This window comes from Schistocerca serialis, unplaced genomic scaffold (assembly GCF_023864345.2).
Source record: "Schistocerca serialis cubense isolate TAMUIC-IGC-003099 unplaced genomic scaffold, iqSchSeri2.2 HiC_scaffold_1352, whole genome shotgun sequence".
NCBI classification, from domain to species: Eukaryota; Metazoa; Arthropoda; class Insecta; order Orthoptera; family Acrididae; genus Schistocerca; species Schistocerca serialis.
This window is the reverse complement of record NW_026047572.1, coordinates 4,929,632-4,956,438: the sequence shown is the minus strand read 5'-3', so window position 1 is coordinate 4,956,438 and position 26,807 is coordinate 4,929,632.

The following is a 26,807-nucleotide window of genomic DNA, read 5'->3' as shown; positions in this document are numbered from 1 at the left end:
AAGGAGGAAGGGCGGCCTGCATACCTTAAATCCAAGGAAGCGTCGAGAAACATGTCATGGGCTGGATTAGCAGGCATGGAAGACAGATGGCTAGCATAACGGCTCAGAAGGACAGCTCGCCAATTGGACAGCGGAGGTTCAGCAGTCTCAGCATAAAGGCTTTCCACAGGGCTTGTGTAAAAAGCTCCAGACACTAAACGTAATCCACGATGGTGGAGAGTGACGAGACGCCGAAGAACAGACGGCCGAGCAGAGGAGTAAACTATGCTTCCATAGTCCAATTTCGAGCGCACTAAGGCGCGATAGAGGCGGAGAAGGACCACTCGGTCCGCTCTCCAAGAGGTACCATTCAGGACACGGAGGGTGTTGAGAGACCGCAACAGCGAGCCGAAAGATAGGAAACGTGGGAGGACCAGCACAGTTTTCTGTCAAACATAAGATCCAAGAATTTAGCGACGTCCGAAAACGGATGGTTGACAGGTCCTAGATGTAAGGAAGATGGAAGAAATTCCGTACGAAGCCAAAAATGAACACAAACGGTCTTACTGGGAGAAAAGCGGAAGCCTGTTTCGATGCTCCAAGAGTGGAGGCGATTGAGACATCCTTGAAGACGTCGTTCTAGAAGGCTGGTCCGTTGAGAGCTGTAGTAGATCGCAAAATCGTCCACAAAGAGGGAGCCCGAGACACCAGGAAGGAGACAATCCATAATTGGATTTATGGCAATGGCAAACAGTACGACACTTAACACGGAGCCCTGGGGTACCCCGTTTTCTTGGGAGAAAGTATGGGAGAGAGTAGCGTCCACCCGCACTCTAAATGTGCGCTCTGCCATAAATTCGCGAAGAAAAAGGGGCAGCCGACCTCGAAAGCCACAAGAAAACAGTGTGCGGAAGATGCCTGTCCTCTAACAGGTATCGTATGCTCTCTCCAGACCAAAAAAAATTTGCTACTGTTTGGCGTTTCCGGAGAAAATTGTTCATGATATAAGTGGAGAGAGCAACAAGATGGTCAACTGCAGAAAAATGCTTTCAGAAACCGCGTTTGGGCAGGTGTTTAAAGACTGCGGGACTCCAGCCACCAGGCTAAACGGATATTCACCATACACTTGTTGGATAGTTTTGTTTTTCAAATCAGCACTATGCGTTATGTCCTAGCGCACAGCACCCCGACCGCCACCCCCCACCCCCATAGATGCAAATTAAGTTCACACTGAGTGCTGTATACGAATGTTGAATGTATTTATTGAACGCGTTCAGGTAAAATATTGCTTTCAGTTTGAGCATGGGGTAATCCCATGCCAGGCTTCTAATCCTGTGGAAAATCATTCATGCGAGAACGATCGTTCCTATAGTAGCAAAATCCTTTTCTGGTATCTTTTGCCCAAAGACACTCGTCCACAAGCAATACAAAGATTCAGAGCTGTCTATGCTGCATTCATCCCTCTTTTAAACCCAATGCTAATAATGTGTCGCGAATGTTAGAACGTTTTCCACTTGAGAATATTTTACATCTCTTTAACAACGTTCTCAACCCATTTTTAGTACCCAAATATTATAATTATTTCTACACAATCAATGAAACTTTTAGCCTTGTTTGCTATTTCTGAAAGTTTAAACTGAAAACTGAAAAAATAAACCTTTCCTTTCTGGAAAGAGATTAGTTTCCCTATTCTTTAGTTTCGCACTTGGCTGCACTGTATGCCTGCTAGTAGTTTCTGCACAACAATCCATTGTGATTTAGTTGCCTGGGTGTGTTATGAACGTACGGATGCCCTTCTAACATTCCGTATATTTCAGATTTCCTGAAGTAAGTGCAATATCGGTTCATCTTACCATCCTAATAATAGAACGAAGTGTTACATTAGCATTCCTACGTCGATGTGCCATACACACGCCTTACACGGAAAAGTTAGAAAATGAGAGATGCCCCGAGGTCGATATGAAAAAAAGGAGAAGGGAAATGAGTGTTCTATGGCTACACGTATGACAAAGAGAATGAAGTTCTGATAGTGAAATTGAAGGATAACCAGTATGTGTAGCTACAAACTGCAGTACTACTTCCGCTTTGAGCTCTGATGAAAGATACCCACAGGCAAAGAGAAACGAAACGTCTGTTGCAGTGCCACATCTCTTTGAAGATTACAACGCCTATATGTGTGGCATTGATCTACTGGACAAGCAGATATCACTTTATAGGACGATAAGATATATAAAAGAAATAAAAACGGTGGTAACCACTATTCACTCAGATGACTGATATCTGCATGGTAAACACGACGGTGGACATACCGAATCTCTAAGCCACATGAAAAGCTCTCACTGAAGGAAAAGAGTGGTGTTGCACGTTTCAAAGAACACACGGTCAACACCGAAATGCAGAGGACCACAAGTACGAAAATTGACGAGAGGACAGGTGAGCACAGATGTAGAACTAGAGCCAGGCAATCACTTTAGCTGTTAAGTAAAGCATAGGAAACATCTTCATACTGCACAAAGATGACAACGGTGTCATAACTACTCTGTTCGTGTACATGCCAAGTGTTGTTTCATTACACACTGAATAGACACACTGTAATATTACAGTGTGTGTATTTTGTTTATGATGTTTGTTGTTTTCTGCTTTGGCGGTAATATCGCGCCTTTTGATGGCTAGTTTGGCAATGTCCCAGAAATTGTGCGGCCTAGAGGTTTTGGTTGGTTTGTGGGATTAAAGGGACCAGACTGCTACGGTCATCGGTCCCTTTTTCCAAATACAAAGAACACCCACAGAGAATAAAAACGATGAACAGAACGGATCACAGACGACACAGAACAAGAGAAACTTAGACAGAGACAAGACAAAACGAACTAAAATCACAGAGTGTGACGGTGGTTGGCCGACCATAGAAATAAAAAAGGAAAAGCCAACCACTTAGAAACACATTAAAAAATCAGTTTAAAATCATACGCCAAAGGCCAGAATCAACCGAAAACAATAAAATAAAACAAACACTCAGATTAAACGATAAAACTAAGTCAGCCATACCGGAGTCGTCTGTTAAAAGGGCAGGGAGCGGGTCAGGCAGTGCCAACGACTGCCTGAGCAAACCTAAAAGTGGACAGTCCAATAAAATATGGACCACTGTCAAAACGGAGCCGCAGCGACATAAAGGTGGGCCCTCACGTCGCAATAGGTGGCCGTGCGTAATCCGTGTGTGCCCAATACGCAGTCGGCAGAGGACGACAGACTCCTAGCGAGAGACTCGCAAGGAGGAGTGCCACACAGTCGTCGTCTCCTTGATGGCACGGAATTTGTTAGGGGTGGTCAGACCGCGCCATTCAGCGCCCCAAAGCGAGATAACTTTGCGGCGTAAGACTGCCCTCAAATCACTCTCCGGGAGGTCAATGTCCAGGGTGGGTTCACTGGTGGCCTGTTTGGCCAGGCAGTCAACATGTTCATTGCCCGGGATACCGACATGACTGGGGGTCCACACAGACCACAGAGCGGCCGCGAAGTGCAAGAGTATGCAGGGACTCATAGATAGCCATCACCAGACGAGAACGAGGAAAACACTGGTCGAGAGCTCGTAAACCGCTCAGGGAATCGCTACAGATAACGAAGGACTCACCTGAGCAGGAGCGGACACACTCTAGGGCTCAAAAGATGGCGACCAGCTGAGCAGTGTAAACGCTGCAGCCAGCCGGCGAGGAACGCTGTTCGGAATGGTCCCCTAGAGTTATTGCATAACCGACACGAGCAGCAACCATCGAGCCGTCAGTGTAAACAATGCCAGAGCCCTGATACGTGGCCAGGATGGAATAAAAGCGGCGGCGGAAGGCCTCTAGAGGGACTGAGTCCTTCGGGCCTTGTGCCAAGTCGAGCCAAAGGCAAGGGCGAGGCACACACCACAGGGGTGTACACAGAGGTGCCCGGAAAGGAGGTGGAACAGGGAAGAACCCAAGCCCGGAGAGAAGCTCCTTGACGCGTACGGCGATCGGACAACCCGACCGGGGCCGGCGGTCTGGCAGATTGACGACTGACTGCGGGAACAGGACACAGTAATTTGGATGCCCGGGCAAGCTAAAAACATGGGCAGCATAAGCAGCCAGTAATTGTCGGCGTCGTAACCACAGTGGAGGGACACCTGCCTCCACTAGTATGCTGTCCACAGGGCTGGAGCGGAAAGCACCAGTGGCAAGGCGTATCCCGCTATGGAGGATTGGGTCCAGCACCCGCAACACAGATGGGGATGCTGAGCCATAAGCCAGGCTCCCATAATCCAGACGAGACTGGATTAACGCCTGGTAGAGCCGTAACGGGGTAGATCGGTCAGCGCCCCAGTGGGTGTGGCTCAAGCACCGCAGAGCATTGAGATTCCGCCAACACGCCTGTTTGAGCTGCCGGATATGAGGCAGCCAAGTCAACCGGGCATCGAAAACCACCCCCAAAAACCTGTGTGATTACACCACTGAAAGAAGTTCACCATCAAGAGAAAGCTGCGGCTCCGGGTGGACGGTACGCCGCCGGCAGAAATGCATAACGCGGGTCTTCGCTGACGAAAACTGGAACCCATGAGCTACAATCCAAGACTGCGCCTTGCGGATAGCGCCCTGTAACTGAAGTTCAACAGCTGCAATGCCAGTAGAGCTGTAGTAAAGGCAGAAGTCGTCAGCATACAGGGAAGCGGAGACAATTTCCCACAGCTGCAGCGAGCCCATTAATGGCTATTAAAAACAGGCAGACACTTACAACAAACCCTGTGGCACGCCGTTCTCCTGGACGTGGGAGGAACTATATGAGGCTGCGACTTGCACGCGGAAGGTACGACACGACAGGAAATTGCAGATAAAGATCGGCAGAGGGCCACGAAGACCCCATCCATGAAGCATAGAAAGGATGTGATGACGCCATGTCATATCGTACACCTTCCACATGTCGAAAAAGACAGCGACTAGGTGCTGACCGCGGGCAAAGGCAGTACTGATGGGCGACTCCAGGCTCACCAGATTGTCGGCGGCGGAGCGGCCTTTACGGAACCCACCCTGAGACAGAGCCAGAAGGCCCCGAGACTCCAGTACCCAAATCAAGGGCCGGCTCACCATCCGTTCGAGAAGCTTGCAAAGAACGTTGGTGATGCTAATGGGGTGGTAGCTGTCCACCTCCAAAGGGCTCTTGCCCAGTTTCAAAACGGGGATAACAATGCTTTCCCGCCATTGCGACGGTAACTCACCCTCGACCCAGAGACGGTTGTAAAGGTCAAGGATGCGTCGCTTGCAGTCCACTGAAAGGTGTTTCAGCATCTGACAGTGGATGCGATCTGGCCCAGGAGCGGTATCAGGGCAAGCGGCAAGCGCACTGTGAAATTCCCACTCACTGAATGGAGCATTGTAGGATTCAGAAGTGTGGGTGCGAAAAGAAAGGCTCCGACGTTCCATCCGCTCTTTGATGGAGCGGAAGGCCTGGTGGTAATTCGCAGAAGCGGAACTCAGAGCAAAATGCTCTGCCAAGCGGGTTGCATTGATGTCGGAGGCAGTACAAACTGCTCCATTCAGTGAGAGCGCAGGGACGCTAACAGGGTCAGATAGCCGTAGACGCATCGAATCGTGGCCCAGACCTGCAATGGAGTGACATGGAGGCCAATGGTGGACACATACCGCTCCCAGCACTCCTGCTTGCCTTGGCAGATAAGGAGGCGGGCCCGCGCATGCAGCCGTTTGAAGGCGATAAGGTGTTAAATGCAGGGATGTCGCTTGTGACGCTGGAGCGCCCGCCGGCGATCTTTAATCGCTTCAGCGACCTCAGGCGACCACCAAGGCACAGCCCTCCGCCGAGGGGACCCAGAAGAACGGGGAATGGCAGATTCGGCGGCAGTAACGATGCCGGTGGTGACCGATCGAACCACCGCATCAATGTCATCACTAGAGAGAGGCTCAATAGCGGCAGTGGAGGAAAACAAGTCCCAGTCAGCCTTATTCATAGCCCAGCTGGTGGGGCGCCCAGAAGAGTGACGTGGTGGCAGTGACAGAAAGATCGGAAAGCGGTCACTGCCACACAAGTCGTCATGAACACTCCATTGGACAGAGGGTAAGAGGCGAGGGCTACTGATCGAAAGGTCAATGGCGGAGTACGTGCCATGCGCCATGCTGAAGTTTGTGAAGGAACCATCATTTAGAAGTGAAAGACCGAGCTGTTCCAATAAATGCTCAATGGTGGCGCCTCGACCTGTTGCCACTGACCCACCCCACAGAGGGTTACGGGCGTTCAAGTCGCCCAGTAACAAGAAAGGTGACGGCAATTGGGCTAGCAGCGCAGCCAGCTCATGCTGCGCGACATCACCATACGGTGGAAGGTAAAGACTGCAGACGGTAATAGCCTGTGGCGTCCATACCCTAACAGCAACAGCCTCTAAAGCTGTTTGTAGAGCGACAGACTCGCTGTGAAGAGAGTTAAGGACATAGATGCAGAAGCCACCAGACACCCTTTCATATGCTGCTCGGTTCTTATAACAACCCCGATAGCCACCAAGGGCGGGGGTTCGCATTGCTGCAAACCAAGTTTCCTGAAGAGCAATGCAGAAGAAAGGGCGAAGGCTGATAAGTTGGCGGAGCTCAGCTAGATGGTGGAAGAAACCGCTGCAGTTCCACTGAAGGATGGTATTTTCCATGGCTGAGAAATGTGTGACGGGACTGGTAAGGCAGATTACGCCGCTGGGTCACCTGCTGCCTCCGATTGAGCACCTGTGCTAGTGCTATGCATGGCGTCTGAGGGACTGGCGAGATCGAGGTCCTCAGCGGACGCCAGAATCTCCACCTCGTCCTCAGACGCAGAGCTGGAAGTTTGCGGTCGGGTGGCTGCCACCGTGTGTTCCTTGGGCTTAGAGCTCCTCTTCTTTGATTTCTCACGCTGCTCCTTCGGCTTCACCGATTCAGTCTCCGGGACTGAGGAGGATCGCGAAGCCCTTCGACCAGCTGAGTGTGGGGCCTTACATCACTGTCGGTCGTCATCCTTCCCACTGGTGGAAACCTGGGAAGGGAGGGACCCAAGGGACCCCTTGCGAGCGTGAGAAGCCGAAGAAGTGGGACACTTCTCCGGCTTAGAAGCAGGGACGGACGTCCTTGATGGGGGGGATGGTGTTGGTCCTGAGTTAGGTGGCACAGGAGCAACCCGGTGGGTAGAGCCCCCCACTGGCAAGGGGGCAGGAGGAGTTGTACCACTCAGCGATCCGGCCGGAAGTCGCAAAACTGATTGGGTGAGCACAGGTGTTGTGGCAGCGGCGTAGGAGGATGTCGTTCTCACGGGATGTAATCGGTCGTATTTCCTTTTGGCCTCAGTATAAGTCAGTCGGTCCAGGGTCTTATATTCCATGATTTTGCGTTCCTTCTGGAAGATTCTGCAGTCTGGCGAGCAAGGTGAATGGTGCTCCCCGCAGTTGACACAGATGGAAGGCGGGGCACATGGAGTATTGGAATGAGATGGGCGTCCGCAATCTCGACATGTGAGGCTGGAAGTGCAGCGGGAAGACATATGGCCGAACTTCCAGCACTTTAAGCACCGCATCGGGGAGAAATATAGGGCCTGACGTCACATCGGTAGACCATCACCGTGACCTTTTCCTGTAATGTATCACCCTCGAAGGCCAAGATGAAGGCACCGGTAGCTATCTGATTTTCCTTCGGACCCCGATGAACGCGCCGGACGAAATGTACACCTCTGCGCTCTAAGTTGGCGCGCAGCTCGTCAACAGACTGCAAAAGAAGGTCCTTATGATAAATAACTCCCTGGACCATATTTGAACTCTTATGCGGTGTGATCGTAACAGCAACATCCCCCAACTTCTCACAAGCAAGTAACCGTCGTGACTGGACAGAGGATGCCGTTTGTATCAGGACTGACCCAGAGCGCATTTTGGAGAAGCCCTCCACCTCCCCAAACTTGTGCTCTAAATGCTCGACGAAGAACTGAGGCTTTGTGGAGAGAAAAGTCTCCCCATCAGCTCTCGTACAAACTAAAAATCGGAGCGAATAACTGCTACTGCCATCCTGAGATTTACGTTCCTCCCACGGTGAGGCCAGGGAGGGGAACGTTTTCGGATCGTACTTCTGAGCGTTAAACTGAGCCCGAGAACGCTTAGAGACTGCTGGCGGCTGGCCACCAGCGAGAGACGATGTACCACGCTTCATTGGGGGGTCATCTGCCCTGATGCGACCTACTCCGACCAAGGGCCCTCCCCACGGGCGCCACCCAGCCACAGCAAAGGCCACTTGGCAGGATGCCTGTTGCCGGGAGTCCCAATACCCCAGGAGGATAGGCATCTACTCCTTGGCATACGTGGGGAGTTAACGGAGCAGGCATCAGTAGAGCGATCCCTGTGTTGTCAGGGGGCTACAACCAACAGGGTACATGGCGGCCCCACCACAACGGACTGGCTACTGTGCTGGATGTTAGGTAACATGTGGTCCATCGTCGCCGTCAGTGCAGAAAGAGGCACTGCACTGTGCAAGGTGTAATCTGCACACAGGAATGTAGTCATGCCCAAGAGATGGAGAGCGGGCAGGACTGCAATTCAACAGCGAATAAGCTGGCGAAAGGTCTGATCGCAAGATGGACACAATGCACCAAGTAAGGCGCCCTTCCCCAATCGGCTCGCTCTTCGGAAAATTTTGAGAGATGGAAGTCAAACCCAACAGGGGACCATCACAGAAGGCCGAAAAGTTGGAGACTCCTTTTAGTCGCCTGTTACGACAGGCAGGAATACCGCGAGCCTATTCTTACCCCCGAATTATCACGAATGTATCACTTTAATGAGAAAAAAATTGTAGAGTAAAGAAGTTTTGGCATAATGGATTAAGTTTCAAACATGCAAAATCCAACACACAACTTCAAGATAAACACTAGAACTTCAAGTAAGAAAGCGACAGTTGGTAAATACACTCACAGCCGCGCGCGGCGTTAACCTGGCGGACGGCACCTGGAACGCGGCAGGTAGTCGATACAGGGCGAGGAAGTCTCGAGCGTGGTCTGTTCCGACGCTGACGCAGCCACCACCTGTTCGAGCCGAATTGTTTATAGAAGTTTCTGCTGCCACCAGAGTTCAGACTGTGCTATTACTGGTTGGTTATATAGTGAAGAGGATTTTCTTTGAGACTCCATCAGACGTAACATCAGCAGACACGAATATGATTTAAAAGTAAAACATCGAGAAGTCTATCTCGCGACTTTGTATCTACATTGCGCGACGTTCACCACTAGACTAAGAACACGTGGTATACCCCTGAAACGGCTGGCGAAGAATGATAGAACTTACTCCGTACACTTGCGCATCCTGCAGTATTGCCAGATTGTGCAGAAGGCCGCATTTAGAATTCTGAGCTGCGGTGGGTTGTACTGGGCACCTTCAGTGAACGACTCCGACTAACACTCTGCGGCAGCCGCCCGGCCGCCGGGTTGTGTGTCGGCCTGTACTCTTACCCACTCAAAATCCACTCCACCTTGGAAGGGAATGTTACAAGTGGCACCGTGTAAGAATTTTAGTAACATTAACAACTTAAATGGCAATAAAATTTAACAATGTGTCATTTCTACAACATTTCCAATTTCCCTTAATTGCTATGGTAATAAACAGACAGGGCCTTTCGCTACCTTAATCACTTCTCGTCCCTCTCCCCTAAATGTACACTCGTTTCCAGTCCTGGCAAATTATCTTGAGACCGGCGGAATTATGGGGATTCAAAAACGGGGAAAGACAATAAAAGAGCATCAGAAACTACAGCACACGTACACACATAACCCTATTTTCTAGTACACTCGCTCCTAGCAGGAACAGAATATCTGAAGAGATTTCCATTCTTTTTTGGAAATGGAAGTACGCCTGTATACATTAGTCGCTCTTTCCGGTACCCGTACAACGACGATACAAGAACAGACGAAGGGATCACGAGAGGGTGGTCTGTCAGCTGCCACGTCGCTGTAAACCTTCTCGCCACGCCGCGCCGCGCTGCGTGGAAGGTTTAGGAAAACGGCGCACACATGTTTAACTCGTATGCAGGTATCAACGTAATCGAGATTTTCTTTTTAGTGTAGTATTGTGTTATTAGTCCGCTTTATACTGAACTGTTATTTTTTCCGCGGTCGGTGAATTGCTACTGTAAAGTATCGGAAGGACAAACTCTCACCATCTCGGATAGCATGGCTTTTTTCCTGTGGCAAGAGGCTCACACAGCCTTAGACCCCAGATCTGTGGTACGGAGAAACCCGCTATATTGTCATTTTAAACCATAACTGTATTGACAAGATTTCTTTGCTATTCTGGAAGGTTGTAACATAACTTTTCATTTTTCAGTTTTTGTCTTCTCTCGGTTCGCTTATTATCTTTGCATTTTTTTCCCTTGTTCATAGCTCTAATTCCGAAGAAAATGCGTGCCCTTGCGAAACATTCCAGGAAAGATCTGAGAAAAGGTAACGCTTCGTAAGATAGACCACGTAAATTCGCATCCTATGCAATATCTTCAGATGATCAGTTAGTACGCAGTCCTTCCACGAACAGTTGTTGATACAGAAAGAACCATGGATCACCTTTTGAATATGTTTTAATTTCCGCAGCTCAGTGCTATATCCTGTATTCTTTTGTCTGAAGATCCTTTATTTCTATTTTAACAATTTCTAATTGTTTGCGTAGGACCGCATTGACAGTCACAGCAGTGCGTTTTCGTGGTTAACGTTTTGTCTAGTAGTAATTTCTTCGTTATTCGTTAATTAGGCTCATTACTACGGCCTGAATCAGCAGTGGATAGTTTTAGAATTGGAACAGCATCACTCTACCTGCATTTAGAACGAGTAGTCAACAGTTCTTTTCAAATCTCTTCCGCAATCGCAACCCACAAGAGCACTTTCAACTGGAAGCGGATCTGCAAGTTTCAAGCACTTGTCTATTTTCTTTTTGTCTCACCGCTTCTAGGGCTTGTAGAAAATCATTATTTTTCACTTAAGAACTAACTCTAAAAATCCCTCAACACGCCGATAATTACGCCGTAACTCTGTATTCAATGACCAGTCACTAATAAAAATTAACATTGACGCAAGGAACCATGTTTTCGCTCGAAAACGCAATTACAACACAGAACATAGTGGCAGTCCCGGGCTGCTGAGCGCTGTCCGGGTCCACTTGGACGACGGCGGTGCTGGTCGCTTGTGTGGACACACCTCGTGATCCCTGCCGTGCCTTCTAGTATCCATGCACACACCCTACTGACAGCGAAATCTTGAAAGGTCATTCTTATTCGCCTTTTCACCTACATATTCCCCAAGACGTTTTGGCAACTTCGTAACCCTTCAAAAGAACATGAACCTGTGGGAATATCAGCACCTATTTTGTTGCCACATCTACCCACCATTTTCTTTCCATTCATAAGTGAAACCTCAGTCTGATCTACACATTTGGTTAAAAATAATCTGATTTACTCCTACTAATAAGATTACAGCAACAATGTAACAGTCGAGCCCCTGAAGGGAATTTAGTAGTAACTTACACTTTTCTAGAAAACTTGTGAACAGACATTAATGAAAAATTCTTCACTAAATGTTGATCTTTGTGCAGCTCGTTCCGAATTTTCTGCCTGAATTTGCAGCAGAGTTAAACTGTCAACTTCAAAGCCATTCGTTAACCATACTGACATCTATTTAGTGCCCCTTTTTAATCTATTTGAGAAGTCTTCATTCTCATTTTTGAATCAAAAATTAAATGCGCTGCCGAATCACTCGTAAAAACAGTACTGCAGTGTCAAATATCTATATCCGACTAGATCCGTCTACATGTCACCATACCGAGACTAAGTTATGGTTCATACATAAGGCAGGGAGGGCTCTAGAGGCCCTGTGCACCCAGCTTCCCAAGCCAGACAACCCCGACAGAAAATCAAGCAAGAGGTGGAAGCCCCATCACGTGACTTAACGTGCGCAGATTGTGTGTCTTTGGCAATGTGGAATGTTAGAAGACTGACCAACACAGAAAACGAGTTAAACCAAGTACCCAAGGACAGGAAGTATACACTGCAATAACAACCGAAACTAAGAGAAACAAAAGATCTGACGGACTGCGCGTTAGCTTACAGTGGCGTCACACACAGAAAACGAGCTAGTGCTGGAGTGGGAATTTCAGTCAATGATAAAGGGAGAGGGCAGATTCGAGAATTCAGCCTCATAAATAAAGAATAATGACAGATTTCAAATTCCAAGAGATCATCTAACAGTAAAAGCTGTCTACAGCCCACAGGAGGAAAGGATGATCCTCAAAGTGAATAAAAATCAACACGACAGACCATGTTTTCATCGCTGGTGATTTTAATGCAAGAGTTGGAAATCTACCTATACCGGTAATATCAGGCTTATTTAGAGGAAAGACCCTTGATAATAATGGAAATGAACTACGCACAGTTGTCTCCAACAATTCTGAAATTACTACCATATTTTACAGACAGTAACAAGTTCACATGGAGTGCACGAAGATTTATATCTGTGACTGACTACACACTGATTAATGATGAAATGTAGAATCTTATGTAAGATATACATGTTTATAGAGGACCATACATAGTTAGTGACCACTTCCCTCTACGCAGTAAGATAGGCTACTGCCAAAATGGAAGGAGACAAACCCCTAAAGAAACCACACCAAGAGTTGTTCAAAATACATCTTCTGTCGGAATACAGTATTAGGAAACTTCATCAGTACTGACTCCAAGGAAAGCTTGCTTTATTACATCGATATAGAATGGAATATCAAAACCGGCATCATTGAAGAAGCCCTAGAAGCAGTTGGTAGGAAGAAGAAAACAGAGAGGGAAAACTACTCAATTTGGAACACAGATATTGAAGAAGCGATTGAAGAAGAACACATAGCTTGTCTGAAGTTTCAACAGATTAAAACGTCAGAAAGTTTGCAGACTTACGAAATAAAGCGGAATGCTGCCCAACAATTACTGTGCAAAGCACACCAACAGTCACGGGACCCATTCATAAGCGTCTTAGAACACCATGTACATGGCAGACGGCAATGTGCATAAGAGGTCATGAAAGCCCTCAACAAGGTAGAAAAAGACGCTGCCTCACCAAACATTATAAGCATTGGATAAATTATACAGATCTGTGATGTACACTGAAGGCTGAAAATGACACTCGAGAAAGTATGTACAATGAATCAGTAGATGCAATTACTACGGACGAACTAAAACACGCTTTCAAAGCCATGACATATAGGAAAAAAAGAATAGACGGAATACACGCACAGCTAATTAAACATAGGTTACCACTAAATAAGACTTTACAATTAATAAATGAATGTTGATCGAAATGTAACATCACCAGACCATTTGTATATAGTGAAAGTAATCTCTTTCCAGAAAACGGAAACAATGATTGTAGCAGCTATCGCGGCATAAGTCTTCGAACCACTGGCTACAAACTATATAGACAGATCAATAACGACATGCAGAATATTATAGAAACTATTATTTCTGAAGAACATAATGGTTTTAGGTCGTTTATGCACAGTCATTGTGGTCGTAATTAAAGGCATCATAGAAAAAACACAGAATTTAATGTAGAAACCTATATGGCCTCATCGATCTTCAGAAGGCCTTTGAACGTGTGAGCCGTGATAGCCTATGGAAGATTATGTCCGAACATTGATATACTTACCAACTAACATAGGCAGTGAAAAGCCTTTACCATAGCACATGCATTGCAATAAACACAGGTAGGAATCTATTAAAAGAAGTAATTATTAACCAAGGCGTTAGATGTGGACTATCACCAACCCTTTTTAATACTACAATGACATTATCGCAAATGCAAATGTAAAGTAAACAAAGGAATTAACATAACGAATGACCAATATCTGAATGTATTTCAGATTGATCTACAAAGATCAGTGTACCAGCTAACAAAGATCAATATACCAGCTGAACGGAAATACATCTCTAGAATTTCTAGTAACAAAACAAAAATAATGGCATTCTGAGGAAAATCTCCAGTCAGGTCAAAAACTGTTTTGGATGATTCAGTTTTAGAACAAGTGTCTCAGTTCATATTTAGGAGGCGGCGTAAGTTTTGATTTGGACCCTGATATTGAAAGTAAAATACAGAAATTTCCAGCACTCTGTGGCACCGCTAGCAGAACACTGGCTTACAAGGCACAAAAAGAAACAGTCGTGATATTCTATAAAGTAACGGTGGTTCCGGTGTTATCCTACACAATCTAAAGTTTACGACAAAAAAAGAAGAAAATAAAATTCGAACAGCAGAGATGGGGTTCCTAAGAAAGACAAGGGCTCGACAAGAAGATATGATTAAAAACAAAGAATTAGAAGACAAATGTTTCCAGCATGAATGAACAAGTTAAAAAAATATCTAAGATTGGAAGCAAACACCTCATGAGAATTCCAGGTCACAGAATTCCTCATACGATTGTGAACTTCAAGCAGAATGGGCGATATTTGTAAGGCCTGGATAAAGACGGGTATGAGTTAGTTTGAAAGGTCATAACAGGCAACAGCCTCATCCATTAAAAGATGAGGATAGTGTGTGTACGTGGCTTCTGGGATTTCTTTGCTTAAAACAGCTTGAATACGTACATAAAAATCACTCATAGGTGCAGCTCCGTCATGTGATTGTGCAACAGGAATTTAAATTACGGTTGGTAGTTTTTTCTTAATGAAGGCCGACGAAGAATAAGCGACCAAGTTTTTACAGGTTCGAAGACTAGGAACGTTTCGTATAAGTTACCACCTAAATAGTACCGAATGACTATATTTTCTCAGTTTTCGAAAACCCTTTTGACTCTTCCAACATTAGAACAAAGTACTGGGCTTCTTTCACTTCATGTGAGGCATTCTAGCACATTCCTAAGGTTCTAAGAATTATATTTGGTGTACCGTGAGGTATTTAGTTTCCCCTTTTAGGTTCACGTTTTTCCTAAGACAGATCCTTGCTTCAAAGTTCCAATGAAAGTAAAAAATTTCTGATTTTCACTATCTTTCTACTCATTATAAACTCTTCGAACAAGTCCCCTGAGAGCTGTGTATCGAAGTAAATCGGCAGTCGCTTCCATCCTCCGTTTTCTTGAACGTCTAGAACGTATCTTTGATCTAGTAGAGCAGCAACCGTTTACATTCACTCCATCCTATTACTTGCAAGTTATAGTACACAATAGCGTATAATCCCTGATCTACAATTGCAAACCTTGTGCTTAGAGTAACAGGATGTAAACATATTCTGCCATGTACCAGTACAGTTTTACTGTTCATTACAACGGAATCAGAATGGAAGCAATTCATTGAGTTCAGCACATGACAAAATGCATAGCACTGTTTACAGGATTACCGAAAGTTTGCGATTCCCACCTGTCTGTTTTGACTCGTGACGTTATGAAGATATCGGAAATCCGGCTTTCAAGCATAAAGAATGCGTCCCTCATAGTGCCTCTCATTGCATCCGCGAACAAACTTACGTAACATGCGCAATAATGACTACTAAACAGTCAAATTAATGGGCCAACCAGGAGTAGTAGAAATTCACAGTGGGGGCAAAAGACTAAGTATAAGAACACCTTTCCAGACAATTATTAACCCAAAAATGAAGCACACGAAAATCTGCATAGTAAGCACAATCCGAATACGAAAAGCCAAAACCAATGGCATTGTAACATAGCTTGACCTGTATTGCTTGAACGAAACCCTCGATACTAGATACCGACACACATTTCCGAAAACCGATACCGCATATTTCACTTGGCCTATATGCTAAAAAAAAGAATGCCCATAATGACAAAAACAAAAACGTCAAACCCGTTACGTAAAAACTTCACTTACCATATCTAACACGAAGTCCACAGTAAAACAAACGAAAACTCTCCATACATAGTTAAAAAAATATGACCAACCAACAATGGTAAACCGATGTCGACAACACCTAACAACCACTGTCAAACAACTGCCAAATACTAACTAAAAAATGGAAAAAAGCTTCCGCTATTGGTCGAAATAGTTGCTGGAAACTAATCACAGACCATTTCTTTTCCCACTGCAGTAAGCAATACTCGTAAATTTCCGTATCACAGACAACGTATTTTATATGCATTCCCTGTCCTCTTCCCGAAAATTCTCAAAACGTATTATGTGACGATTGGTGGGTTTTCAAACTTTTCCTTCTCACAACCTTCACCCAGAACTTATCGGGTTGGATGGATACGAAATCTGAAGTCAGATGACGGAAAGAAAACCTCTAATGGGAAAATAAACAGCGCAGCCACTGCTGGAAAAAAAAAATCTACCATCTATCGAACCGAAACAGGCAAAATGATAATGTAAAACATCTGTTTTTGGTGTTCACTGGAAAAAAATATTCACAGTGAGCAAGCTGTTATACAAGCATTCTCAGAGGGAAGATTTAATTAGTGAACGATATCTAAATATCGTCTATTTTCATTTTACATGCAAAACATGGTTACAAGAACATCAACTAAAAGATGGACACTGTCGTTTCCTTAAAACTTAATATACCTGTAAAATACAATTTACAAGAAATAGATTTCACTTACCATGGCTCTTAACTTGGTGAAGAACAACTACTGACTCTCTGGGCCAAAACACTCCGCTCCTCGTCCAACAGCAAAAACACACTCACTCCAAACAGCAGAAACACTCTCACTCCAAACAGCAGAAACACTCTCACTCCAAACAGCAGAAACACTCTCACTCCAAACAGCAGAAACACTCTCACTCCAAGCACCAGAAAAACTCTCACTCCAAACACCAGAAAAACTCTCACTCCAAACACCAGAAAAACTCTCACTCCAAACACCAGAAAAACTCTCACTCCAAACACCAGAAAAACTCTCACTCCAAACACCAGAAAAACTCTCACTCCAAACACCAGAAAAACTCTCACTCCAAACACCAGAAAAACTCTCACTCCAAACACCAGAAAAACTCTCACTCCAAACACCAGAAAAACTCTCACTCCAAACACCAGAAAAACTCTCACTCCAAACACCAGAAAAACTCTCACTCCAAACACCAGAAAAACTCTCACTCCAAACACCAGAAAAACTCTCACTCCAAACACCAGAAAAACTCTCACTCCAAACACCAGAAAAACTCTCACTCCAAACACCAGAAAAACTCTCACTCCAAACACCAGAAAAACTCTCACTCCAAACACCAGAAAAACTCTCACTCCAAACACCAGAAAAACTCTCACTCCAAACACCAGAAAACCTCTCACTCCAAACACCAGAAAAACTCTCACTCCAAACACCAGAAAAACTCTCACTCCAAACAGTAAAACAGCAAAAAAACACTCTATCCAAACAGAAAAACAGCAAAGAAACTCTCCCTTTCCAAACAGCAAAACAGCAAAAAAACTCTCCCACAGCAAAACAGCAAAAAAACTCTCCCACAGCAAAACAGCAAAAAAACTCTCCCACAGCAAAACAGCAAAAAAACTCTCCCACAGCAAAACAGCAAAAAAACTCTCCCACAGCAAAACAGCAAAAAAACTCTCCCTCTCCAAACAGCAAAAAAGCAAAAAAAACCTCTCCTTCTCCAAACAGCAAAACAGCAAAAAAACTCTCCGTCTCCAAACAACAAAACAGAAAAAAAACTCTCCCTCTCCAAACAACAAAACAGCAAAAAACTCTCCGTCTCCAAACAGCAAACAACTCTGGAATATTCGATCTCCACCAGCGTAAGCAAGTAAGACGAATAACGCACAACTGTTTGTTTCGTCCGCTGCAGCCGTCAGGCAGATCACGTGACTCGGCAGCAGCGCCTCTCATGGCGCCCCACCAACCGACCGTCTGACAAATTGGCTGTGTGTCGGTCTTTTGATTGACCGACGGCCGAACTTTCATTGTCGGGACGTCGGACGTGTGCGACCAGCCGACAGCCGAACCAAGAAACTGTGTCGTGTGTAGCGTGATCGTGCCAACAGCCAGCGTAAAACTCCTGTTTTGACACAGCTCCCAGAATTAAATACTATTGTAATACACATTTCGACGTCCGAGGCGGACGAAACTTTAAGTACAGAGTTTTTAGAGAAATTCAAATACTGCGGATGTTTTCGCGACACGTCGTGCGAGGAGTATAACAATAGAGATGCAAGAAATGAGGCACTTATTTAATTTTGTAAGGAATCCATAATGGTTTCTCTATGAGCAACACGAGATTAAGTCTGCCGATCTTCTTTATTTCTGTGCTTAGATTTTATTTCCACGTAAAGAAAAGTGTGGGATATTTTATTTTTATTTATTTATTTCAGTTCTAACAGTTGCTAAATGTTTCATCTCTTACGTATGTGTTGTGTTTACTAGATGATGAGCGCCGCCCTCTTGTTCAAATATGAAATGAGTTTCTGGAATTTACAGGTCATCTTTTGTACTACATCCATAAATAAGTTAATAACGTTTTCATGAAAGTCTTTTGTTTTATTTATTTTACTTTATCGTGATTTATTTCCTCTCTCAACTATAGATCACGTTGCACGTTTCAGGAATAATTTTAGTTAATAATTGTAGCGGAATGACAGTATTGAATCTTAGGCCTGCCGCCAACGGTGAGAGTTTAACACCTCTCTCAGGGCTGCATTACTTTTACTGTAAGAATGGTTCTATTATGTCCAGCAGCTTTGAAATGCATGATTCACCCCTTCTTAAATAATCAGGAAAATTATAAGCTCCCAGCCTAAACATGGGTGAATTTCTTCCCCTGAATTTGCCACTTCTTTGCCCACAGCTTTGTCTCTGCTTTTTTTTCCTTCTTACCTTCTTTCTGAAAAACCAGGCGCGATCTCGTAGAACAAAAACGCAATGAACTGAAGATAAAACAAACAGGGCGGCACTATAATCACCCAGTACAGTCGGTCCAGACGTGTGTAGGCTGCGACGAAGTTGGTCATTCTGCATCCGATAAATTGGTGTGTGTAGGAGCCTTGTATACGCAAATATTGTTCATTTAGACCCTAAACGGATGACAAATCCGTATTTCCTGCTTCCCGACGCTGAGCTGCCTCTGTTTCCTTTGCCTGCTCTTTGATGCTAGCCAGCGCAGCTGGATAAATGGTTTCGTTCTGGCGCAAATTTTAGTTACTTCCGGATGAAAAGTGGAGAATCGTTCCTAAGGTATGGCGCACAGGTTCTTAGTGACAACAATTTCCGTGGACAAATTGTGGTTCCATAGATCTGAACAAAAATTAATTCCAATTTCGTAGCTGGGGGGGGGGGGGGCGGTGGGGGGGGGGGGGGGGGGTTAGTTCAACGTGCTCTAGACAGCGAGGCTATTAGAGACGGAGCGCAAGCTCGGACTACGGAAGGGTGGACTAGGAAGTCGGCCGTGCCCTTTCACGGAAACCATCCCGGCAGTTTCAGTAAGCAATTTAGGGACACCACGGGAATCCTATACCTAAATGGCCGGACGCACGTTTGCACTGTCAACCTCCCGAATGTGAGTCTGGTGTGCTAAGCACTGCGTTACATCACTCGATAATTTCATAGTAGTTTGAAGGAACGATTCTGAGGTTAGAAGCAAACCCCCGCGAGAAATTGTGGTCAGCCACCCAACGGAACTTCCCTCAAGCATTGCCAGTAACTCCCCAACGTGTGTCGCCAGTGATCTGTCGTAATGTTTGCATCGGTATACTACATATCTGGCAAGGTGTAGTATTGAAATCCTTCAACACTAAAGTCAGAAGCCTGTTATGAGACATCGGAATCTGCTACTGCGAAATCTAGATTTTCGAGCTCTATCTCTCCTTCAGTTACTGTCAGTAAAGGACCCTACCCTACACACGCGCCGGTTTATCGACCGGCCGATAAATTGTGCGTGTGTAGCTTGTTGACCGACCGACCGACTAACAGCAGGCCTGTAGGTTTGTTGGTCGAAAGACCGATTTTTCTTTGCGGTGGCTTGGTTAGATAAGACTAGCAAACAGCCGCACCCCATTCGCCGTACAAATTGTGTAGTCTGTCCTGCAAGCCGCCCCACAACAGTTCCTTTTGAGTCATTATGCGCGGGGTTCAGTGCACTCCAAATGTGGCTAACATGGCAGTGTGCGAGGCAGACGAAATTTTGATGACAGAGTTTCTGGAAACGTTTCGAGTCTTCAGATGTCTGTGGCACATGCCGTGCGAGCAGTACAGCAGTAGAGGGTAAGAAATGAAGTGCTTCTTTCATTTTTAATGAATCCGTAGTAGTATCATGTGGCAAACAGAGAAAATAAGAGACACACTTTTGTGAATAACTGTTAATCTGTCTGTTTCTCGGTTTTATTTGCAATACTCATCGGAAATGAAGTCAGATAACCATAGAGACAGATTGGATTTTATTTCATTTCCGATACGTATCGAAAACAAGAACTGAAAACCGAATTATAGACAGTAGACGGACTTTTATTCATGAAATACACTTGCTTCATTATTAGAAGTGTTACAAAAATTCAACCTATCGCCACCCCTTCTGCTATGAAGAGCAAAGTGAAGAGCCTTTCTTAAGTTCTAACAACTGTTACGTGCTTCATTTCTTATGAATATGTTGCTGAATTTATTACATAATACGCGCCGCCGCCATTTGCAGTCATCCTTCTAATCTGAAATCAGTTTCTTGAACTTACAGGGGATATTATTATTACATACGAAATAAATTCATACAGTTTACATTAATATAATTTAATATTAGTTTCGCTTCTGCTTTATCACGAATATTTCCTCAAGCAACTATGAATCACCTTGCAGATTTCAAGAAACATTTTAGATAATAATTTTGCGGATTAATTGCGCTGAATCTGAGGTCCTCGTAAATTCCGCCAGTGGCTGGAAATCGTAAGTAGCTATCGTTTGACGACGTTCAGAACCTACGAAAAGCATTTTTCATCAATTCTTAAATAATTCCGAAAATCTTCGGGTCTCAGCTCCGTAAGTAACAAAGCGTAGGTGCATTTGGTCCATTGCATTAGCCATTTCTTTACCCACAGCTTTATCACGGCTTTTTCTGGCCTTGTTAGTTCGAACAGCCAAGCCAAATCCCAGTTCTTTTCCTGTGGAACGCTAAATGGTATCTCGTAGAACACATCGTCACAACCAGCTCTAGGAGCAGGGCGGCGCTGAAGTTTGGGGTTGGGTCAATAAAACTTGGCTCGTGTTTAAAAGAAAAGTTGAGCATGCATTTGACAGATAGGTACATAGTAGAGCAGTTGATGTTGGGGTGGGCTAGTCCTCCATGACCGAGTAATGGAGCACAAAATGCGAGGTGTCCTGAGCACAGCCTATCTGGACAGCCTGCCCGCACCAGTCAACAGTGGCCGGGCGTGGAGGCCATAGCCGAGTCTTACGTAATGTTTGACTCCAAAAACGTTGAACGTGCCTTCATCCCTGCGCAACTACATCCAGCACAGGCTTCTCATTCGTGGTGTATTTGTAATCAGGCAGAGTGAGGAAGCATTTGCAGTAACAAGTAAAACTGAAACCAATGCGTAAAGGTAGTGGAAACGGGAGAGTCCAAAAAGCGAAGTACGGAATAAATATTTGTTGTAAACTAAAACAGAAGTTCTACAGCATGTGCGTCACGCGTAAACTGATCGTTATTGTGTTTTCAGTCGGGAACAACTCATTTAAAGAAATACAGTAGTAAGAAATCCCATACTGACACCACCTTCAGGAATGTAGGTTGTAATAAAAAAACAACGAAGTTTGTTGCAATGTGTGCTGAAGAGGTGACACATTTTAAAGGTGAGAGGTGTTTCTGATGAGTGTAAAAAAAAAAAGGCTAAGAATTCATCTAGGTGCAAAATTATCGAGAAGTCAATGTTTCAGATGTTATCTCAAATATTTCTACTGTAATTAGGCATGTCAAAGAAGAGGCTTCTTGCAGTCCGAAACCGTTAAGACCTTCTGTTACTAGGTAAGTTATTAATAAAAAATTATCTAAGACAATTGACATACGTGGACTGATTCGTATGAAAGGTGCATTATTTGACACAGCACATTACATAAACACAGACTGTTGTCTTGTGGATAACGTTCTATTTCAGGGTGTACACACGGACAAGGAAAAAAAATTCCCAGTTTCTTCCCGGATCTCTCGGTTAAAATTAATTTTCTCCCGGGTGAAAATACACTTTCTGTGTTAAGTGACAGTATACTTTCCCTCGGAACTGTAAAACGTATCCTTTCAATAGATATGGTTTTATACAGCAGCGTAGAATTTCCCTGCACTTTAGAAAGCGAAACCCGGAGTGAAAAAACGCGTTTTGGAAAGATTTGTGATGTGCAGCAACATGTACGCTGAGTATTTTCGTATCACGAAAGTATAAATTTGAATTCCTACAACAGGAAAATTTAATGGTTTAAATTAATACACATAGTGTTGCAACAAGAAAAGCAAAGCTTTAGCATATTTTTTGTATCGAATATTAATAAGCGACAAGAGAAACTAAACTTTCACATGTAATGTTGATTTGTTTAGCGCATGTTACACTTTGATACATCACACAAATAGGCCAGTAAATTTTTTAATACCGACATAAATCTCTGATCTTCTGGGCTAGAAATTCTTCTAAATGGCTCGTCATCAAAGAGTTGATTTTTAAAAGAGAGCAAACGTTCTGTTATATAGGAAATTCATAGTACATTTGCGCACATAGATCATCTTCCGTAAAAGGAAATTTACTTTAAAAACAACGCTTTTCGAATAACTGTTCGCAATATTTTCCCGCAACTTGGTAGAAATATTCATTTCAGCAGTTGCCAGGCAGCGCCTCTATAGTGACGTAGGAAGCCCTTAAGTTCGTACGTGTTAAACATTAAAAGATCTTACTTCCTGTCATAAAAGAAACAAGACGTGAGAGGATACTCCAAGAGCGTCCGGAATTTCGTGAACCGTACTAAAACTCATAGTTCGCCTTACAGTGCACATTCGTATGTCCACATTCCCAATGACTTAGGCCTCGACCTGATATGAAGCTTCTCAGTGTGGTTTTCGGGACGTAAATTTGCTTAGAGTACCAGTACTGTATTATCTCATGCTTGGTTCTTTGTTATGGTATAATGAAATAAGCGCTAGAAGATGAAGACGTGCACGTAAAACGCAGCGAACAGTTGAAACTAGCCAATAGTGTGGAGTTAAACACTTCGTTTCAATGAATTCAATGCCTCGGCAGGAAACCCTAATAAAACCCAAAGATCTTTAGCAAACCGACAAAAATAACTATTGTTCTGCAAGGCGATTAATGCTTGACTGTCAGAAAGGTGGAAATAGTCTGAAACTAGTAACATATTTTAGCCTTCCGTAATTACGCGAATATATTTTAATTCACTTAATAGCTCCCAGCCACAGGAATCCGTCTTGTTTTCAATTGACATGAGAGCAGTAAACGAAGGGCAAACAGAAAAATAACTAAATGTAAACACGAGTCACGTGGAGACTACCCCCGTCCCCCTATAACTCAGACTGCTCTGCGCATCAGAACACCAAAAATTAAAAAAGGGAATTTTCAAAAATAAGTTCATTTTGTAGCGCACAACTTCCTGAAGAGTCTGAAACATAAAGCATATAACTTCCAGGAAATGTAAGATACGTTATTTGGTATTAAGTGTGCAGTGCAGTGCCGTGCCACGCCTCTTCAAACAACATTCTTATAGCGCACGTCACTGTATTTCGCTCTGTGGAACTCAAAAGTATATATTTTGTAATCGATGCCATCGAACTATTTCAGGACAGTGGAAATAGAAATGTCCTGTACTGCCTATCCTGCTCCCAGTCAGCCGGTTTGACATTCTGCACAACCCCTCGCAATTAATACTGGATAGGATTATTTGTAACCAGGAGAAAAAGTTCACAAAATCTGGACTCTTCATTGCCTTTTAGCTAATAACTTGCTGTTCTGTGTAACATAAAATTAAATATAGGATACCTAAAACCAGTAAAGACAAGAGACAGGCAAGACAGTACACATTTCTTCAATTCTTATGTCCTAGCGATTTTTCTCTCTAATCTTGGTATAACTTTACATCGCGTTCTTTCATTTCTGCGAAAGAACTATTACCTTATCACAGTTCGTTAAACTTTCTACTACATGAAAAATGTAAATGTCGTTGTCTAATACTGAAAAAGCATTTAATACAATTAGTACCCAAGACTGGTGTGGTTTCTCGATCTGATTACGTCTATTTTGTCACTGTGTTCCGGATGAAACAAAATAGGCCTTCCTAATATTGCAGCAGTTGTAACACACACCAAATAAGCGACACTGTTTTGGCAATAACGACATTTTTATAATACGACAATAAATTCACGAAGTACCAATACGAAATAGTTTGACATTTCATTCATGCGCTCCAGTTTCTCATGTACGAGACCGAAAAGTAGTAGAATGAAATTTTTGTGTAAATTTGGAATCGTTATATTCTTCCATTATTTGTGTGATGTCCCCGTTTCTTCTCCTTCCTCGTTATAACAAACAGGCTTGTTGTTGTTGTTGTGGTGGTCTTCAGTCCTGAGACTGGTTTGATGCAGCTCTCCATGCTACTCTATCCTGCGCATGCTTCTTCATCTCCCAGTACCTACTGCAACCAACATCCTTCTGAATCTGCTTAGTGTATTCATCCCTTGGTCTCCCTCTACGATTCTTACCCTCCACGCTGCCCTCCAATACTAAATTGTGATCCCTCGATGTCTCAGAACATGTCCTACCAACCGATCCCTTCTTCTAGTCAAGTTGTGCCACAAGCTCCTCTTCTCCCCAATTCTATTCAATACCGCCTCATTAGTTATGTGATCAACCCATCTAATCCAAAGCATTCTTCTGTAGCACCACATTTCGAAAGCTTCTATTCTCTTCTTGTCTAACCTATTTATCGTCCACGTTTCACTTCCATACATGGCTACACTCCATACAAATACTTTGAGAAACGACATCCTGAAACTTAAATCAATACTCGATGGTAACAAATTTCTCTTCTTAAGAAACGCTTTCCTAGGCATTGCCAGTCTACATTTTATATCCTCTCTACTTCGACCATCATCAGTTATTATGCTCCCCAAATAGCAAAACTCCTTTACTACTTTAAGTGTGTCATTTCCTAATCTAATTCCTTCAGCATCACCCGACTTAATTCGACTACATTACATTATCCTCGTTTTGCTTTTGTTGATGTTCATCTTATACCCTCCTTTCAAGACACTGTCCATTCCGTTCAACTTCTCTTCCAAGTCCGTTGCTGTCTCTGACAGAATTACAATGTAATCGGCGAACCTCAAAATTTTTATTTCTTCTCCATGGATTTTAATACCTACTCCGAACTTTTCTTTTGTTTGCTGTATTGCTTGCTCAATATACAGATTGAATAACATCAGGGATAGGCTACAACCCTGTCTCACTCCCTTACTAACCACTGCTTCCCTTTCATACCCCTCGACTCTTATAACTGCCATCTTGTTTCTGTACAAATTGTAAATAGCCTTTCGCTCCCTGTATTTTACCCCTGCCACCTTCAGAATTCGAAAGAGAGTATTCCAATCAACATTGTCAAAAGCTTCCTCTAAGTATACAAATGCTAGAAACGTAGGTTTGCCTTTCCTTAATCTTTCTTCTAAGATAAGCCGTAGGGTCAGTATTGCCTCACGTGTTCCAATATTTCTACGGAATCCAAACTGATCTTCCCCGAGGTCGGCTTCAATCAGTTTTTCCATTCGCGTTTTTCCATTGGCGTTAGTATTTAGCGGCTGTGACTTATTAAACTGATAGTTCGGTAATTTTCACATCTGTCAACACCTGCTTTCTATGGGATTGGGATTATTACATTCTTCTTGAGGTCTGAGGGTATTCGCCTGTCTCATACATGTTGCTCACCAGATGGTACAGTTTTGTCAGTACTGGCTCCCCCAAGGCCGTCAGTAGTTCTAATGGAATGTTGTCTACTCCCGGGGCCTTGTTTCGACTCAGGTCTTTCAGTGCTCTGTCAAACTCTTCACGCAGTATCGTATCTCCCATTTCATCTTCATCTACATCCCCTTCCATTTCCATAATACTGTCCTCGTGTACATCGCCCTTGTATAGACCCTCTATATACTCCTTCCACATTTCTGCTTTCCCTTCTTTGCTTGGAACTGGGTTTCCATCTGAACTCTTGATATTCATACAAGTGGTTCTCTTTTCTCCAAACGTCTCTTTAATTTTCCTGTCGGCAGTATCTATCTTACCACTAGTGAGATAAGTCTCTACGTCCTTACATTTGTCCTCTAGCCATCCCTGCTTAGCCACTTTGCACTTCCTGTCCATCTCGTTTGTATTCCTTTTTGCCTGCTTCATTTACTATGTTTTTATATTTTCTACTTTCATCAATTAAATTCAATATTTCTTCTGTTACCCAAGGATTTCTACTAGCCCTCGTCTTTTTACCTACTTAATCCTCTGCTGCCATCCCTATTTCACCCTCAAAGCTACCCATTCTTCTACTGTATTGCTTTCCCCAATTCCTGTCAATTGTTCCCTTAAGCTCTCCCTGAAACTCTGTACAACCTCTGGTTCTTTTAGTTTATCCAGGTCCCATCTCCTTAAATTCCCACCTTTTTGCAGTTTCTTCAGTTTTAATCTAGAGTTCATAACCAATAGATTGTGGTCAGTCCACATCTGCCCCTGGAAATGTCTTAAAATTTAAAATCTGGTTCCTAAATCTCTGTCTTAAAAGCTGACCGGAGTAAATACTATGAAAGACGCACAGGAGAGGATGACTGATACAAAATTTCGCCGGACATGTTGCATAATTTTGTCTCTGACCGGGGTTC